At 44.2% G+C, this 18764-nt stretch overlaps 1 protein-coding gene across 1 annotated transcript in view; it reads right to left on the bottom strand.

Annotated features, from left to right (window-relative positions):
- Nucleotides 1-18764, bottom strand: part of NAAA (N-acylethanolamine acid amidase) — a 67391-nt gene that overhangs the window by 39989 nt on the left and 8638 nt on the right. The window lies entirely within an intron of this gene.

Here is an 18764-nt window from a genome sequence, read left to right as displayed (position 1 = left end):
CACAGGCGTTGTAGGGAGTTCATACAGGCACGTGGAGGCCACACACACTACTGAGCCTCATTTTGACTTGTTTTAAGGATATTACATCAAAGTTGGATCAGCCTGTAGTGTGTTTTTCCACTTTCATTTTGAGTGTGACTCCAAATCCAGACCTCCATGGGTTGAAAAATTTGATTTCCATTTTTACATTTTTGTGTGATTTTGTTGTCAGCACATTCAACTATGTAAAGAACAAAGTATTTCAGAAGAATATTTAATTAACTCAGATCTAGGATGTGTTATTTTTGTGTTCCCTTTATTTTTTTGAGCATTGTATATTGGTGGCATATATGGATTTTATATAGCTGAATCAAAAAATATGATGGACTATTATATATTTATTTTTCCCAGGGGGTGATAACTGTATAATGTGTAGTTGTTGGGGGATAACATGGGTGTAAGTACGATCCCCAGACGCAGAGGGGATCACACTAACTCTAGCCCCAGTGAGTGCAGGAGGGAGAAACATACCCTGCTGCCAGGGAAGAGATCGCCTCGGCTCTGGTATGTACTGCGCATGAGCGATCGCATACCATCGCCGAGGCAGTGTGAGAAGAGCTGGAGAGGGGCGGGCACCAGAGGCTCTGATGTCTCGTTTACAGAGCCTGGCCACTCCCTCAAGCAGGGAGAAGCCTGTAAACAAGACGTCATCACCAGAGCCGGTGTTCTGCCACTTTTCTATACCCGGACAAAAGTCTCTACCCGGAAGTGATGTAGCTGCACTGGAAGTCATGTGGACGCGTTGGAATCAGCTGGAGGAGGGGGTGTGCGTGCTGCGCAAGCGCATTCGGCTAAAGTATAGTAATCTGGCAGAACGCCGCGAGCCCGTAATCGACATTAATTTGTGCGCTCGGCTTTTGCTAAAACTAACTCTATGCCGCCATTGACAGTAAAGAAAGAGATGGATGGTAAAGAAAGAGATGGATGGATAGTAAAGAAATGGAGGGCTGGGAAAATGCAGGGGCATTCTGCCAGATTAACATACTTTAGCCGAATGCGCTTGCGCAGCGCGCACACCCCCTCCTCCAGCTGATTCCAACGCGTCCACGTGACTTCCGGTGCAGCTACATCACTTCCGGGTATAGAAAGGTGGCAGAACACCGGCTTGCTGACGTCGGGGGTCACATGACCCATAATTGAACTGGCCAAACGGAGAAAGATAGCTAATGTAAGTGATTAGAAAAAACTTTCAATAGACTATAATAAGAGCAATTAGAATGAATTTATTTAAGTCGGATAACCCCTTTAACAGTACAACATAGAAAAAAAGATAAATCAGAACATAGGATGTACAGAAAAATAGCACATACATAGGCATTTAGAAATACCGTACACATATATACAATAGAAAATATTAGTGGCTGACTAATTGTGGAGTTTGGGAACCCATAAAAGACTACACGATAAGCAACATTATATAGACGGAAGAGGAAGTAAAATCATGATTTGCCCTGTGAAGTGGCCGATCTCGAGGGAGAATGCTGTCAGTGGCGAATTACACCTTATCAAACTTAAGTGGAGAGTTACGATACTTGAACACCAGGGCCACATCTGATAGTATTTGGGTCATTTGTAATCTCAACATGCTAAGGGCTCATTCACACGACGGTATCTGTTTCTGAGGATTGCAAATTGCAAGTCTGCAAAACACGGATACCGAGCGTAAGCCTTCGACATTTTGTGCAACGGAACATCCTTCTCCATGATAGAAATGCCTATTCTTGTCCACAAATACGGATAAGAATGGGACAAGTTCTATTTTTTCTTTGAGGGGCCACGGAACGGACATATGGTGCTGTCTGCATTTTTTGCGGCCCCCATTGAAATGAATGGGTCCACATCTAATCCACAAAATTGCGGAATGGATGCGGACAGAAAAATAAGCTCATGTGAATGGCCCCTAAGAGTATGAGTATTAGCACTATGCCATCTGAGGGCAATACACTTACAGGCTAAGAACACAGATTCTCTGCGAAAGAGTAGCATATGATAATTCTACATCTCTTCATCCAATGGGCCCAGCAGGTAAACTGGGAGTACATGAAACTGGGAGCGATAATAATATCCTGGAGAGACCAAGATCCAATATTGGACGATAGGAGTGCAAGGCCTAATCATGTGCCAGAAGATGGCGTTTAAAGGGGTTGTCTGGCTTCAGAAAACAGCATGTATTATGTAGAGAAAGTTAATACAAGGACCTTACTAATGTATTGTGATTGTCCATATTGCTTCCTTTGCTGGCTGGATTCATTTCCCATCACATTATACACTGCTCGTTTCCATGGTTACAGACCACCCTGCAATCCATCAGAGGTGGTTGTGTTTGCACACTATAGAAAAAAGCACCAGCCTCTCTGGTAGCCGGGATTGTGGGAGCACACATAGGTTGGTGCTGTTTCCTGTAGTGCAGATGGATTGCAGGGTGGTCGTAACTATGGAAACGAGCAGTATATATTCTGATGGAAAAATGAATCCAGCCAGCAAAGGAGGCAAAATGACTAATAATACATTAGTAAGTGCCTTATTTTAACTTTCTCTACACGATAAATGTCATTTACTGAAGTGAGACAACCCCTTTAACACCTGACATCTACAACACGTGGTAGAAGTTACTCTACCCATTTTGTACATTTGAACTGGTGTAAGATACATCTGATGGATGGTATATAACTGAGTGAGTACATTGTTAAAGGTCAGACTTTAAGATGTCACATTAATAAATGCTCTGCTGACAAATCTGAGAGTGATAGTATTTGTGACTTGCATTTATCATAGGCTTATTCTGTACTAGATGTGTATAAAGTGCCAATATTAGTCCCCTGGGACCCTGTGTTTTAAATACATAGGGGGTAATGTGAAAAGGTTCTATGTGCAGATGGAAATTGGGAAGCGCAAAGTTGTAGATAGGAGGAAAACACAGTTTAAGGAATTATATATTTGGTGGCCAGATAAGTGAAAGAAATGAATATGTTTTGTAAAAAAATTTTTTACCAAAAGCCGTACACGCCATCTCCATCCCCTGGACACTATCTAAATGATCCAGACTCTGGTCATTCCACATGTCTGCAATGATTAACGGTAAAATGATCAATTCTTTCCAGTTCAACTGGGCAAGGTCATGCAGATGGAGTAGGGGTCTGAAGAGCGGAGTTGTGTGCTCCAACACAGGTCACATATTCTAAAGGTCAAGATAATGTCCAACGCGATATTCAGTCGTAGATGAGTGACCCAGGAGCGTAAATATTGTAACTGACCAGCTAAATATTATAAGTAATAATCAGGGAAGGCCATTTTCAAATAAAGGATCTAGTAAGTAAATCTAATTCTCTGAACACGTGCTTTGGAATAGGTTCTGCCAGATGTTGGAATAGATATAGTCATTAAGGGAGACTAATCCGATTGATCAAGTTAATATGGCTTGCCAAAGAGAGTGGTAATGATTTCCAAATGTTGAACTTGTCACAAACATGTGCAATGAGAGGGTGAATATTGTCTTGGAGCTTTTGGGAATGCAACTTTGTAATGACAATACTGAGGTATTTAAATGAGTCCACCACTCAATCTCCTGATATGAGATGGGCCACCCCACCACCCTCCACTTACTGGCAAGTAAACTGATTTATCCCAGTTCACCAGTAGTCCCAAATAGGTGCCAAAGTCATTAATTGATCTGGGGAGGATAAGAATAGTATAATATTGTCTGCATACAGACCAAATGTGATCCTCCCTATCTCCAACATAGATATGCAGTACCCCAGAATAGGGTACTTGCAAATTCATTCTTGTTGTAGAATGTTCTGATGTATTGCAACCCACATAGCTCTGTATGGATCAGTCAGGGTTAACAATCCGGAGTCCGCCCCTGTAGGAATCTAGGTGAGGGACTTAGGCTACTTTCACACTCACGTTTGGTGCGGATCCGTCATGGATCTGCACAGACGGATCCGTTCAGATAATCCAACCGCATGCATCTGTTCAGAACGGATCCGTTTGTATTATCTTTAACATAGCCAAAACGGATCCGTCTTGAACACCATTGAAAGTCAATGGAGGACGGATCCGTTTTCTATTGTGCCAGATTGTGTCATAAAAAACGGATCCGTCCCTATTAACTTACATTGTGTGTCAGGATGGATCCGTTTGGCTTAGTTTTGTCAGACAGACACCAAAACGCTGCAAGCAGCGTTTTGGTGTCCGTCTCCAAAGCGGAATGGAGGCGGAACGGAGGCAAACTGATGCATTCTGAGCGGATCCTTTTCCATTCAGAATGCATTAACGGCAAAACTGATCCGTTTTGGACCGCTTGTGAGAGCCCTGATCTCAAAAACGGAGAGCCAAAACGCCAGTGTGAAAGTAGCCTTAGTCGTGTGCTAATGGAGGAAGTGAGAAGAAGCTAATGTACTCACTCCTTGGAGCTTTGCATCAAGAATGCCATCTCTACTTTACAGTACTCCGGGAAGAGAGATAAAAAAAAACAGGAAGGCCCAGAATCTGTTTAAGTCCTCATGCACACGACAGTTTTTTTTTAAGGTCCGCAAAAACGGGGTCCGTAGGTCCGTGATCCGTGGCCGTTTTTTCGTCCATGGGTCTTCCTTGATTTTTGGAGGATCCGCGGACATAAAAAAAAAAGTCGTTTTGGTGTCCGCCTGGCCGTGCGGACCCAAACGGATCCGTCCTGACTTACAATGCAAGTCAATGGGGACGGATCCGTTTGACGTTGACACAATATGGTGCAATTGCAAACGGATCCGTCCCCCATTGACTTTCAATGTAAAGTCAGGAGTCCCTATTATACCATCGGATCGGAGTTTTCTCCAATCCGATGGTATATTTTAACTTGAAGCGTCCCCATCACCATGGGAACGCCTCTATGTTAGAATATACTGTCGGATATGAGTTAGATCGTGAAACTCAGATCCGACAGTATATTCTAACACAGAGGCGTTCCCATGGTGATGGGGACGCTTCAAGATAGAATATACTAAGAACTGTGTACATGACTGCCCCCTGCTGCCTCTGTGTTAGAATATACTGTCGGATATGAGTTTTCACGAAGTGAAAACTCAGCTCTGAAAAAGCTTTTATGCAGACGGATCTTCGGATCCGTCTGTATGAAAGTAACCTACGGCCACGGATCACGGACGCGGATGCCAATCTTGTGTGCATCCGTGTTCTTTCACGGACCCATTGACTTGAATGGGTCCGTGAACCGTTGTCCGTCAAAAAAATAGGACAGGTCCTATTTTTTTGACGGACAGGAAACACGGATCACGGATGCGGCTGCAAAACTGTGCATTTTCAGATTTTTCCACGGACCCATTGAAAGTCAATGGGTCCGCGAAAAAAAAACGGAAAACGGCACAACGCCCACGGATGCACACAACGGTCGTGTGCATGAGGCCTAAGGCTGATAAAGACTTTACAGCACTGAGAAGGACATTGCTAATACACCCTTCTACACTTTGACATGGTCCTGGCTAGCCGTATCTTAATTCTGTACTCCTCAGCCCAGGGATTACAGACAAGATTGCAAGAACCTTTTTGCCAGCCTTAGGCTCCATTCATTTCTATGGGGCCACATTATGTGCTGTCCGGATCTGGAAATGCGGATCCACACTTCCGGGTCCGCATTCCGTTCCCGAAAAAAATAGAACATGTCCTATTCTTGTCCGCAATTGCACACAAGATTAGGCATTTTCTATTATAGTGCTGGCGATGTGCAGTCCGCAAAATGTGGAAGGCACATTGCTGGTGTCCGTGTTTTGCAGATCCATAAAACACATATGGATGCGTGAATGGACCTTTAGGCCACTTTCACACTAGCGTTTTTACTGGATCCGGCAGGGTTCAGCAAAAACGCTTCCGTTACTGATAATACAACCATCTGCATCTGTTATGAACGGATCCGGTTGTTTTATCTTTACCATACCCAAGACGGATCCGTCATTAACTCTATTGAAAGTCAATGGGGAACAGATCTGTTTTCTATTGTGTCAGAGTTAAACAGCGGTTTTCTTTCTGTCATAGGATGCGGAGCAAAACGGATCCGTCATGACCCACAATGCAAGTCAATGAGGACAGATCCGTTTTACTCTGCTTCCCATGACAGAAAGAAAACTGCTCTCCGGTATGAGAATGCAACGGAATGCATTTTGGAGCATTCCGTTCTGTTCAGTTACGTTTTGTCCTCATTGACAATGAATGGGGACAAACGGAAGCGTTTTTTTCCTGTATTGTCATCCTGTGACGAATCTCAATACCGGAAAATATTAATGCTAGTGTGAAAGTAGCCTTCGATTCTGCAGAGGGAAAGATACTTTGTTGAGTTAAAGTAGTATTTGTTTATATCCATACATCGCTGTTTGGAAAGAATTGTTTGGAACTGTGTTTGATACTGCTGGATGTACTACAAATCCCATTCTGCTCCGCTTGTTTGTATGTGATGAAGTCTTCCTTGTGGGTTTTCTTCCAACCTTGTTCTGTAACTTTGCAAGCAGCTGTGTCAGCATCATGGAAGGAAGATATGGTGGACTGAGTCAGAGAATGTGTGTGCTAGTTCATGGACTGGAGGGGCAGCTGTAGAGATAGTGGTTGAGAATGCAAGAAGATTGCGGTCAGAGAGGGAGAAAGGAGAGTTTGAGAAATTAGATAGGGAGCAGAGGCGGGTGAAAACAAGGTCTAGTGTGTCCATCTCTGTAGGTGGTTGTGGAGGACCATACTGTGAGGCCAAAGGAGGAAGTAAAAAATAAGAGTTTGGAGGCATGTGTCAATAGGGATTTTGAAATCACCCATGATGATTGTGGGGATGTCAGCTGAGAGGAAGTGTATTAAAATGATCAAAAAAGACAGTAGAGGGGCCTGGTGGACGATAGATGACAGCTATTTGGAGGTTGGAGGGAGGATAGATGAGTACAGAGTGAATTTTGAAAGAAGGAAGGTTGAAGGGTGCAAGGGTGTTCAAGGAGCAGTTACCTGGTAGGAGGATGCCAACACCTCCACCATGTCTGGAGTGTTTCATTGGAACGTGTGTCAAGGGAGGCTGTGTCAGAGGGTGTTAGTCATGTTTCTGTGTGTCCAAGGATGGTAGGTTTTTGGGAAACAAAAAAGTCATGGATGTAGAAAAGCTTATTGCAAACAGAACACAAGATCTGGACAGAGTGGATCCAAATATTGAATGCTAGTAGTTGATACCTATTAAAATATTAGATCATTATGTTCCTAGTAAGTAGCTACTCAAGCTTAATCTGGTGTGCACACTCAGAAAGAGGGGGTCACTTATTAAGACCATCTTTTTATGCCAGCCTTAGGCTGCGTTCACACGGGCGAGATTTCCGCGCTGGTGCAATGCGGTAGGTGAACGCATTGCACCCGCACTGAATCCGGACCCATTAATTTCAATGGGGCTGTTCAGATGAGGAATGATTTTCACGCATCACTTGTGCGTTGCGTGAAAATCGTAGCAGGCTCTATATTCTGCGTTTTTCACGCAACGCAGGCCCCATAGAAGTGAATGGGGTTGCGTGAAAATCCCAAGCATCCGCAAGCAAGTGCGGATGCGGTGCGATTGTCACGCATGGTTGCTAGGTGACAATCTATTCACTGTATTATTTTCCCTTATAACATGGTTATAAGGGAAAATAATAGCATTCTGAATACAGAATGCTTTGTAAAATAGCGCTGGAGGGGTTAAAAAAAATAAACAAATTAACTCACCTTCTCCTCTTGATCGCGTAGTTCCCAGTCTCTTCTGATGAGCTGTCTGCTAAAGGACCTTTGGTGACGTCAGATCACATGCTCCAATCACATGGTCCATCACCATGGTGATGGACCATGTGATTGGAGCATGTGATCTGACGTCACCACAGGTCCTAGCCTGTAGTTCATCATTAAAGAAGTAAAGAAGAGACCGGGAACTACGCGGAGGAGGTGAGTTTATTTTTTTTAACCCTTAATTGATTACCTACTATGCATTCTGTATTCAGAATGCTATTATTTTCCCTTATAACCATGTTATAAGGGAAAATAATACAATCTACACTACAACTAACCCAAACCTGAACTTCTGTGAAGAAGTTCAGGTCTGGGTACCACAGTCGGTTTTTTTATCACGCGCGTGCAAAAAACATTGCACCCGCGCGATAAAAACTGAACATCGGAACGCAATCGCAGTCAAAACTGACTGCAATTGCATTCCTACTCGCGCGGGTTTGCCGCAACACACCGGGACGCATCCGGACCTAATCCGGACACGCTCGTGTGAACCCAGCCTTAGATTCTCCCCTAAGCTTCTGTAAGAGATGGCTAAACTATAAACGGGTCTGAGACTTAAATTAGGCGCCTCTATGGCAGTCCCTGCAACTGGCTTGAAAACTACTACACAACCTGGCTGGAGTAGATGGAACATAAATGTTAGTAAATTTGCTAAGGCCAGAGTCTCTTCCCCATCCTGCCCCCTCTCCGCCTCCGTACCACCCAATTGTCGAAAACAGCATAAAACCAGCAAAGTACTTTGTCTTCAATCTAAAATAACGTATCTGAGACAGAAATGGCTAAAACAAATGCAGAATGTGCATCACTGAGCATAACCGATGCTCAAAATAAAGGATCGTTGGTTTTTTTGACGGACCAGAAGAACGGAAAACCAAACGGTAATGTGAACCCGGCCTTAGTGATAAACTATGTGTGGCATGTCCAGAGCGTTAGTGATTTGTGTGGCATGTCTCTAGTGTGTAAGTATCAGGTGTGGTTTGTTTTGACTTTAAATTGCAAGTTACCCAGCCATACTTCCTTTTATATGGGCTTTTTACCACCAGGTTTCCTTTACCCCTTAAGGACTCAGCCCTATTTCACCTTAACCACTTCCAATCAGGGCCATTTGCCCCCTTCCTGACCAGGCCTAATTTTGCAAAACTGACATATCTCACTTTATGTGGTAATAACTTTGGAACGCCTTTACATTCAGAGATTGTTTTCTCGTGACTTCATGATAGTCATAAATTTGAGTCAATATATTTCACCTTTATTTATGAAAAAATCCCAAATTTACCAAAAATTTTGAAAAATTTGCAATTTTCTAAATTTTAATTTCTCTGCTTTTAAAACAGAAAGTGATACCTCATAGAATATTTATTACTTAAAGGGATTCTGTCACCAGGTTTCACCCCTGTCAGCTAAACATATGCTGATGTTCAGGGCCTCATCACTATTCCTAATGTGGGCTTATAAATGTGATCTGTAGCCTTATTTTGCTAGAAAAACAGCTTTTACTAACCTGTCACTCAAAGAAATAAGGTGCCCAAGGGGATGTCAAGGGATGCAAGGTGCCCGCCTCCTAATCCTCTGTGCCGCCTCTCGCTCTCCCTCCCTCCCCCCTCCCTCCTCCTCCTGCTGTAAGATCTCGCGCGTGCGCACAGGGCTCTGCCTGATGCACCCGTGCGGACTTCTCCATTTGGCTTCTTACAGCGAAGTGCGCATGCGCCGGCACTTCGCTCAACCCCCTGTATGACCTGCACTCTGGCGCCAGCCTCTCAGAGCCCTGTGCGCACGCGCGAGATCTTACAGCAGGAGGAGGGGGGAGGGAGGGAGAGCGAGAGGCGGCACAGAAGATTAGGAGGCGGCGCAGAAGTCTGGAAAGGCGGCGCTGGGCACGAACGGCGGTGGGTGCGGCGGGCACCTTGCATCCCTTGACATCCCCTTGGGCACCTTATTTCTTTGAGTGACAGGTTAGTAAAAGCTGTTTTTTAGCAAAATAAGGTGTCACGAGGGTATCAAGAGCCACGTCTGACTCCGTTATACCCGGGGTCAGGAAGTCGCAGCGGGTGGCTGCGCGCTCTATATCTAAAGATCACGTTATTTCTTAGTGATTGTTTTCTGTGTTTGCCTTGCTATCCTTTTTGTCTCTCTCAGGGATCCGTAGCTTCTCCTCCTCAGCTGTTTCTTGTCTGCCACTCCCTACCTCCTTATATTCTCCCCTCACACTTCTCTAGTTGCCAGTTATAGAGCTTCCTGCCTGGACATCTATACTGACCCACTGGAGTGGTTAATCCTGGTTGTCGTTCCTGAGTGCTACCCTCCGGAGCCCTGTTGGGCTTATTGTTGTCTCCTGTTGTCGCCCACCTGGGAATATATGTTGAGTCTGTGTTGTCTGTCCTCCCCTTGGTGTTTTCCCTTAGAGTTAGTGGTGCGGACTAGTGTTCCCATCGCCCTGTTCACTACCTAGGGCTCAGCTCAGGGAAAGCCAGGGCTTTAGGCACGTGATCGGCGTACGGGTGAGGAACCCGTCTAGGGACGTCAGGGCAGCCAGGTGCCAGCCGTCAGGGGTCACCATCTTCCCTCTCACTTGGGCAGGGCCTTCCTCGTTCCCTCCCTCTGTGTCACGTATGTGATAGCCACGCCGACCGTGATATTATAACTGGCCCTTACTTTTTGAGAAAAAAATAAATAAAAATTATATAATTTTTTGTTTGTTGTTTTTTTTTTTTCTCTCTCTACTTAGAATCCAATATGGATCCTATTGATGCCTTGGCAGAACAGCTTCAAAGCCTGTCTTTGGAGGTGGCAGGATTGAAGGCGTCTGTTCTCCAACAACAGCAGCAAATGCAGCAGACCGCACCCCCAGCGGTTGCTTTGGGTCACTGAACCCAAGGTTGCTCTTCCCGACAGATTTTCTGGGGGAAGGGACAAATTTGCGACGTTCCGTGAGGCCTGCAAATTATATTTTAAGTTGCGCCCTTACTCCTCAGGTCATGAAGAACAGCGGGTAGGGATTGTCATTTCCCTGCTTCAGGGGGATCCGCAATCCTGGGCGTTCTCGTTACCCCCTGGTTCTCAGGCTCTTCAGTCAGTGGAGGGATTTTTTGGGGCTTTGGCTCTCATATATGATGACCCTGACCGAGTCGCCCTGGCTGAGTCAAAGTTACGGAGACTCCTACAGGGAGATCGGTCAGCAGAGGAATATTGCTCAGAGTTCCGTAGGTGGGCTACGGATACTCAGTGGAACGACCCGGCTCTCAGGAGTCAGTTCTGCTCTGGGTTATCTGAAAGGGTTAAGGATGCACTGGCGCTGTATGAGACCCCCCTTTCCCTTGATGCTGTTATGTCCCTCTCTATCAGAATAAATAGACGTCTTAGGGAGAGATCGAAAATTCCGGAGCAATTGGTTACCTCTCCCAAGCAACAGTCAGCCTGTACTGACTTAGATGAGCCTATGCAGCTAGGCGGAACTTCTCGTCAGGTCCGTCCTCCCGAGGTTCGCCGTAGGGGGGGGCTTGTTTTTTCTGTGGGGGGAGGGGTCATTTCATTAATGTCTGTCCCTCCTTTCTCAAAAACAAAAGACCGTCGGAAAACTACTAACCCCGGGCTGTGCGGAGGATGTCAGCCGGGGGGTATACGTTTCCTCCATACGAACATCTCAATTTGTGTTACCAGCGGTCATTGTTTTTGGTGTTAAGACGGAGTCTATTTCTGTTTTTCTAGACAGTGGAGCAGGGGTAAACTTGATTGATGCCCATTTTGCCCGCACTATGGGTTTGTCTCTCTGTACGCTGCAGAGACCTATTCCCGTATTCGCTATAGATTCTGCTCCTCTGTCTCAGAGAAACCTCACCCACATTGTTCGTAATTTACACCTTCGGGTAGGGGACCACCATAATGAGTGTCTTTCATGTTACGTTCTGGAGGGCCTTCCCTCTCCGGTGGTATTGGGTCTTCTCTGGTTGGTAGCGCACAATCCAGTGGTGGATTGGCAGGCCAGGGAGATATTGGAGTGGAGTGAGCATTGCAGAGAGAATTGCTTAAATAACAATTGCTTAATCGCCTCCATAGCTTACCTACCTACATTTATTTCGGACTTTGAGGACGTTTTTTCTGAAAAGGGTTGTCAGAAACTACCACCTCATCGTCCTTATGATTGCCCGGTTAACCTGATTCCCGGGGCAAAATTACCCAAGTCCAGGTTGTATAATCTTTCGGGTCCCGAGAGACAAGCCATGAAAGATTATATCTCCGAGAGTCTGGCTAAGGGACACATCAGACCCTCTTCTTCACCCGTGGCTGCAGGGTTTTTCTTTGTTAAAAAGAAAGATGGGGGCCTGCGTCCTTGCTTAGATTTCCGTGAGTTAAACCAGATAACCATCCGTGACCCATACCCTCTTCCTCTCATTCCTGACCTTTTTAATCAGATTGCGGGTGCTAAGTGGTTCTCCAAACTTGATCTTAGGGGGGCCTACAATCTGATTCGTATCAGGGAAGGGGATGAGTGGAAGACAGCTTTTAACACCCCTGAGGGGCATTATGAAAATCTAGTTATGCCTTTCGGTCTGACCAATGCCCCTGCTGTCTTCCAACATTTCGTTAATGATATTTTTAGTCATCTCATCGGCAGGTTTGTAGTCATATACCTAGATGATATCTTAATTTATTCGGCTGATCTGAAAACACATGAGGTGCATGTCAGGCAAGTACTGCAGGTCCTACGAACGAATAAATTATATGCGAAAATTGAAAAATGTGTCTTCGCTGTTCAGGAATTACAGTTCCTGGGATATCTATTATCTGCTTCAGGTTTCCGCATGGATCCTGGGAAGGTCCAGGCAATTTTAGATTGGGATCTTCCTGAGAACCTTAAAGCCCTACAACGGTTTTTGGGTTTCGCTAATTTCTATAGAAAGTTCATTAAAAATTATTCAGTGATCGTTAAACCCCTTACCGACATGACTAGGAAGGGGACAGATTTTTCCAAATGGTCTGACGCCGCTAAAGATGCATTTTCCTCTCTAAAGGAGAGGTTTACCTCGGCACCTGTTCTAATTCAACCTGATGTCTCCCAGCCTTTTATTGTCGAGGTAGATGCGTCAGAGGTGGGAGTGGGAGCTGTATTGTCTCAGGGTCCGTCTCCTAGTAATTGGCGTCCTTGCGCTTTCTTTTCCAAAAAATTATCTTCTGCGGAGAAGAATTATGATATTGGAAATAGGGAACTGTTGGCGATTAAACTGGCGCTTGAAGAGTGGCGTCACTTCTTAGAGGGAGCAATCCACCCCGTCACGGTGATTACGGATCACAAGAACCTTCTGTACCTAGAATCGGCTAAGCGTCTCACCCCTAGACAAGCTAGGTGGTCGCTATTCTTTACCAGATTTAACTTTGTAATCACCTATCGTCCTGGGGCAAAAAATACCAAGGCAGACGCATTATCTCGTAGTTTCCCTGGAGGGGGTAATGTTTGTGATCCGGTACCTATTTTACAAAGAGGAGTGGTTGTCTCTGCTGTACACTCTGTTCTAGAGGGAAAGGTGTTAGAGGCTCAGGGGGACGCCCCGGCCTCTTGCCCCTCAGAGAAATTGTTTGTACCGTTAAACCTGCGTCTTGAATTATTAAAAGAACATCATAATTCGGCACTTGCTGGACACCCGGGTAGTAAAGCAACCTTGGAGCTTTTATCTCGTCGTTTTTGGTGGCCAAGGTTGCGTCAGGATGTAATGGATTTCGTGTCTACTTGTTCTACTTGTGCACGCGCGAAAGTCTCTCATACACGTCCAGCAGGGTCTTTATTGCCACTTTTCATCCCCAATAGGCCATGGACACATCTGTCAATGGATTTCATCACTGACTTACCGTTGTCGGCGGGTAAAACAGTTATCTTGGTAGTAGTAGACAGGTTTAGCAAAATGGTACACTTTATTGCGCTACCCGCACTTCATAATGCTAAAACTCTCGCTCAGGTGTTTATCAGTGAAATCGTGAAGCTTCACGGGGTCCCTTCCGATGTGGTTTCGGATCGGGGAACCCAGTTTATTTCTAAGTTTTGGAAAGCTTTTTGTTCCCGTTTGGGGGTTCACTTGTCCTTTTCCTCAGCTTTCCATCCTCAGTCGAATGGACAGACTGAGCGTACCAACCAAAACCTAGAAACATATTTAAGGTGTTTTGTGTCTGAAAACCAAGAGTTGTGGTCATCATATTTACCGTTAGCTGAGTTTGCCATAAATAATCATTATCAGGAGTCCACTGGCAAGTCACCATTCCTTGGTGCATACGGTTTTCATCCCCAATTTTGTACTTTCAAAGAGGGGGGGTCTTCTGGGGTTCCCGAAGAGGAAAGGTTTTCTTCATCTCTTTCATCGGTATGGCAGAAGGTGCAAGTTAACTTGAAAAAGATGAGTGGTAAATATAAATGCATGGCCGATAAGAAACGGTCGCCAGGTCCGGACCTAGGAGTGAATGACTATGTGTGGTTGTCTACTAGGAATATTAAGTTGAAGGTTCCTTCTTGGAAACTGGGTCCTAGGTTCATTGGTCCCTATAAAATAGTAGCCGTCATTAACCCTGTGGCTTTTCGCCTGGAGCTACCTCAGACTTTTAAGATCCATAACGTCTTCCATAAATCGTTACTCAAGAAGTATGTTCCACCTCTAGAACCATCGCCGCTGCCACCTCCTCCTGTCATTGTGGCTGGTAATCTGGAGTTTCAAATAGCCAGAATTGTTGATTCTCGTCGGGTCCGCCGCTCTCTTCAGTATCTGGTGCATTGGAGGGGTTACGGTCCCGAGGAAAGAATGTGGGTTCCAGCGTCAGAGGTAAACGCCAACAGGTTAATTCAGACTTTCCATGCCTCTCATCCGGAGAGACCTGGTCCTGAGTGTCCGGAGGCCCCTCGTGAAAGGGGGGGTACTGTCACGAGGGTATCAAGAGCCACGTCTGACTCCGTTACACCCGGGGTCAGGAAGTCGCAGCGGGTGGCTGCGCGCTCTATATCTAAAGATCACGTTATTTCTTAGTGATTGTTTTCTGTGTTTGCCTTGCTATCCTTTTTGTCTCTCTCAGGGATCCGTAGCTTCTCCTCCTCAGCTGTTTCTTGTCTGCCACTCCCTACCTCCTTATATTCTCCCCTCACACTTCTCTAGTTGCCAGTTATAGAGCTTCCTGCCTGGACATCTATACTGACCCACTGGAGTGGTTAATCCTGGTTGTCGTTCCTGAGTGCTACCCTCCGGATCCCTGTTGGGCTTATTGTTGTCTCCTGTTGTCGCCCACCTGGGAATATATGTTGTGTCTGTGTTGTCTGTCCTCCCCTTGGTGTTTTCCCTTAGAGTTAGTGGTGCGGACTAGTGTTCCCATCGCCCTGTTCACTACCTAGGGCTCAGCTCAGGGAAAGCCAGGGCTTTAGGCACGTGATCGGCGCACGGGTGAGGAACCCGTCTAGGGACGTCAGGGCAGCCAGGTGCCAGCCGCCAGGTGAGTCAGGGGTCACCATCTTCCCTCTCACTTGGGCAGGGCCTTCCTCGTTCCCTCCCTCTGTGTCACGTATGTGATAGCCACGCCGACCGTGATATAAGGCTACAGATCACATTTATAAACCCACATTAGGAATCGTGATGAGGTCCTGAACATCAGCATATGTTTAGCTGACAGGGGTGAAACCTGGTGACAGAATCCCTTTAACATTCCCCATATGTCTACTTTATGTTGGCATCATTTTGGAAATGTGATTTTATTTTTTTAGGACGTTAGAAGGCTTAGAAGTTTAGAAGCAATTGCCAAAACCCACTTTTTAAGGACCAATTCAGGTCTGAAGTCACCTACATAGTGGATACCCCCATAAATGACCCCATTGTAGAAACTACACCCCTCAAGTTACTTAAAACCGATTTTACAAACTTTGTTAACCCTTTAGGCGTTCCACAAGAATTAAAGGAAAATGGAGATCAAATTTTTAAATTTCACTTTTTTGGCAGATTTTCCATTTGAATCCAATCTTTTCTTTAACACATCAATGGTTAACAGCCAAACAAAACTCAATATTTATTACCCAGATTCTGCGGTTTACAGTAACACCCCACATGTGGTCATAAACTGCTGTATGGGTACACGGCAGGGCGCAGAAGAAAAGGAACTCCACATGGTTTTTAGATGCCATGTCCCATTTGAAGCCCCCCTGATGCACCCTTACAGTAGAAACTCCCAAGAAGTGATCCCATTTTGGAAACTAGGGGATAAGGTGCCAGTTTTATTGGTACTATTTTTGGGTACATATGATTTTATGATCATTCATTATAACACTTTATGGGGCAAGGTGACCAAAAAATTGGTTGTTTTAGCACAGTTTTTATTTATTTATTTTTACAGCGTTAACCCGAGGGGTTAGGTCATGTGATATTTTTATAGAGCTGGTTTTTACGGACGCGGCAATACCTAATATGTATACTTTTTTTTTTTCACTTTAACACAATAATAGCATTTTTGAAACCCAAAAAATTATGTTTTAGTGTCTCCATGTTCTAAGAGCTATAGTTTTTTTTATTTTTTAGAGATTTTCTTATGTAGGGGGTCATTTTTTGCGGGATGAGGTGACAGTTTTATTGGTACCATTTTGTGGGACATACGGTACGCCTTTTTGATCACTTGGTGCTGCACTTTTTGTGATGTAAGGTGACAAAAATAGCTTTTTTTGACAGTTATAATATTTTTTTTTATGGTGTTTATTGGACTGGGTCGATTATGTGATATATTTATAGAGCCGACCATCACGGACGCGGCAATACCAAATATGTCTATTTTATTAAATTTTTTCTATTTTTCACTTTTTTTTTTTATTGCTTACTTGGGGAATTTTTTTTTTTTTACATGTGAAACTTTTTTTTATTTAATTTTTTTAACACTTTATTTTTTATTTTACACTTTTCGTCATACAAGACCTCTGGGGGACATTTACTTCACTTTTTCTTTTTTCACTGTTGATTTCTCCTGTAACTGGGGCTGACATAGTAGCCCCAGTTACAGGAGAAATGCACCCCCCAGAGGCTGTACAGCGCAATACAGCACTGTACAGCCTCAGTGCAGGGCTGATGGAGGTCTGTGAAAGACCTCACACAGCTCCTGCACTCTCCGGTCCTGCTCTGCATACACAGCGCTCGGCGTATGCAGCGATCCAGAAGGCAGGGACACCTGGGCACTGTCCCTGCCTTCTCTCTGGGTTGCCCTGCTGTCACTGACAGTGGGCAACCCGATCAGCAGCTGCACGATTAGCGTGCAGCTGCAGTTTCTGAACGGACGTTCTGGAACGTCCATTCAGAAATAGAGAACCACCTCCCGGATCATTTTGGGAATGATATTTTATTTTTTGGGGATGTTACAAAGCTTAGAAGTTTAGAAGCAAATCTTGAAATTTTTCAGAAATTTTCAAAAACCCAATTTTTATGGACCAGTTCAGGTCTGAAGTCACTTTGCGAGGCTTACATAATAGAAACCACCCAAAAATGACCCCATTCTATAAACTACACCCCTCAAGGTATTCAAAACTGATTTTACAAACTTTGTTACCCCTTTAGGTGTTCCACAAGAATTAATGGAATATAGAGATACAATTTAGAAATTTCACTTTTTTGGCAGATTTTCAATTTTAATATTTTTTTTAACTTTTACAAAGCAAGGGTTAACAGCCAAACAAAACTCTATATTTATGGCCCTGATTCTGTAGTTTACAGAAACACCCCATATGTGGTCGTAAACTACTGTACGGGCACATGGCAGGGCGCAGAAGGAAAGGAATGCCATACGGTTTTTGGAAGACAGATTTTGCTGGACTGTTTTTTTTTACACCATGTCCCATTTGAAGCCCCCCTGAGGCAACCCTAGAGTAGAAACTTCATAAAAGTGACCCCATTTAAGAAACTACACCCCTCAAGGTATTCAAAACTGATTTTACAAACGTCGTTAACCCTTTAGGTGTTCCACAAGAGTTATTGGCAAATGGAGATGAAATTTCAGAATTTAAATTTTTGGGCAAATTTTCCATTTTAATCCATTTTTCCCAGTAACAAAGCAAGGGTTAATAGCCAAACAAAACTCAATATTTATGGCCCTGATTCTGTAGTTTACAGAAACACCCCATATGTGGTCATAAACAGCTGTACGGGCACACGGCAGGGCGCAGAAGGAAAGGAATGCCATACGGTTTTTGGAAGGCAGATTTTGCTGGACTGTTTTTTTTGACACCATGTACAATTTGAAGCCCCCCTGATGCACCCCTAGAGTAGAAACTCCAAAAAAGTGGCCCTATTTTAGAAACTACGGGATAGGGTGGCAGTATTGTTGGTACTAGTTTAGGGTACATATGATTTTTGGTTGCTCTAAATTACACTTTTTGTGAGGCAAGATAACAAGAAATGGCTGTTTTGGCACCGTTTTTATCAACATTCATCTGACAGGTTAGATCATGTGATATTTTCATAGACCAGGTTGTCACGGATGCGGCGATACCTAATATGTATACTTTTTTATTTATTTATGTAAGTTTGTGATGTAAGGTGACAAAAAATGGTTTATTTAGCACAGTTTTTATTTAAATTTTTTTACGGTGTTCATCAAGGGGTTAGGTCATGTTATATTTTTATAGAGCCAGGCGATACCAAATATGTATACTTTTTTTTTATTTATGTAAGTTTTACACAATAACAGCTTTTTTAAAACAAAAAAAATGATGTTTTAGTGTCTCCATATTCTGAGCCATAGTTTTTTTATTTTTTGGGCGATTGTCTCAGGTAGGGGCTCATTTTTTGCGGGATGAGGTGACGGTTAGATTGGTACTGGTGGGCGTATGCCTTTTTGATCGCTTGCTGTTGTAAAAAATGGTTTATTTAGCACAGTTTTAATTTTGTATTTTTTACGGTGTTCATCTGAGGGGTTAGGTCATGTGATATGTATATAGAGCCGGTCGATACGGACTCCCCCCC

The sequence above is a fragment of the Bufo bufo genome, chromosome 2 (assembly GCF_905171765.1).
Source record: "Bufo bufo chromosome 2, aBufBuf1.1, whole genome shotgun sequence".
Lineage (NCBI taxonomy): Eukaryota > Metazoa > Chordata > Amphibia > Anura > Bufonidae > Bufo > Bufo bufo.
The sequence above is the reverse complement of the archived record's forward strand: the minus strand, read 5'-3'. Positions and strand labels throughout refer to the sequence as shown.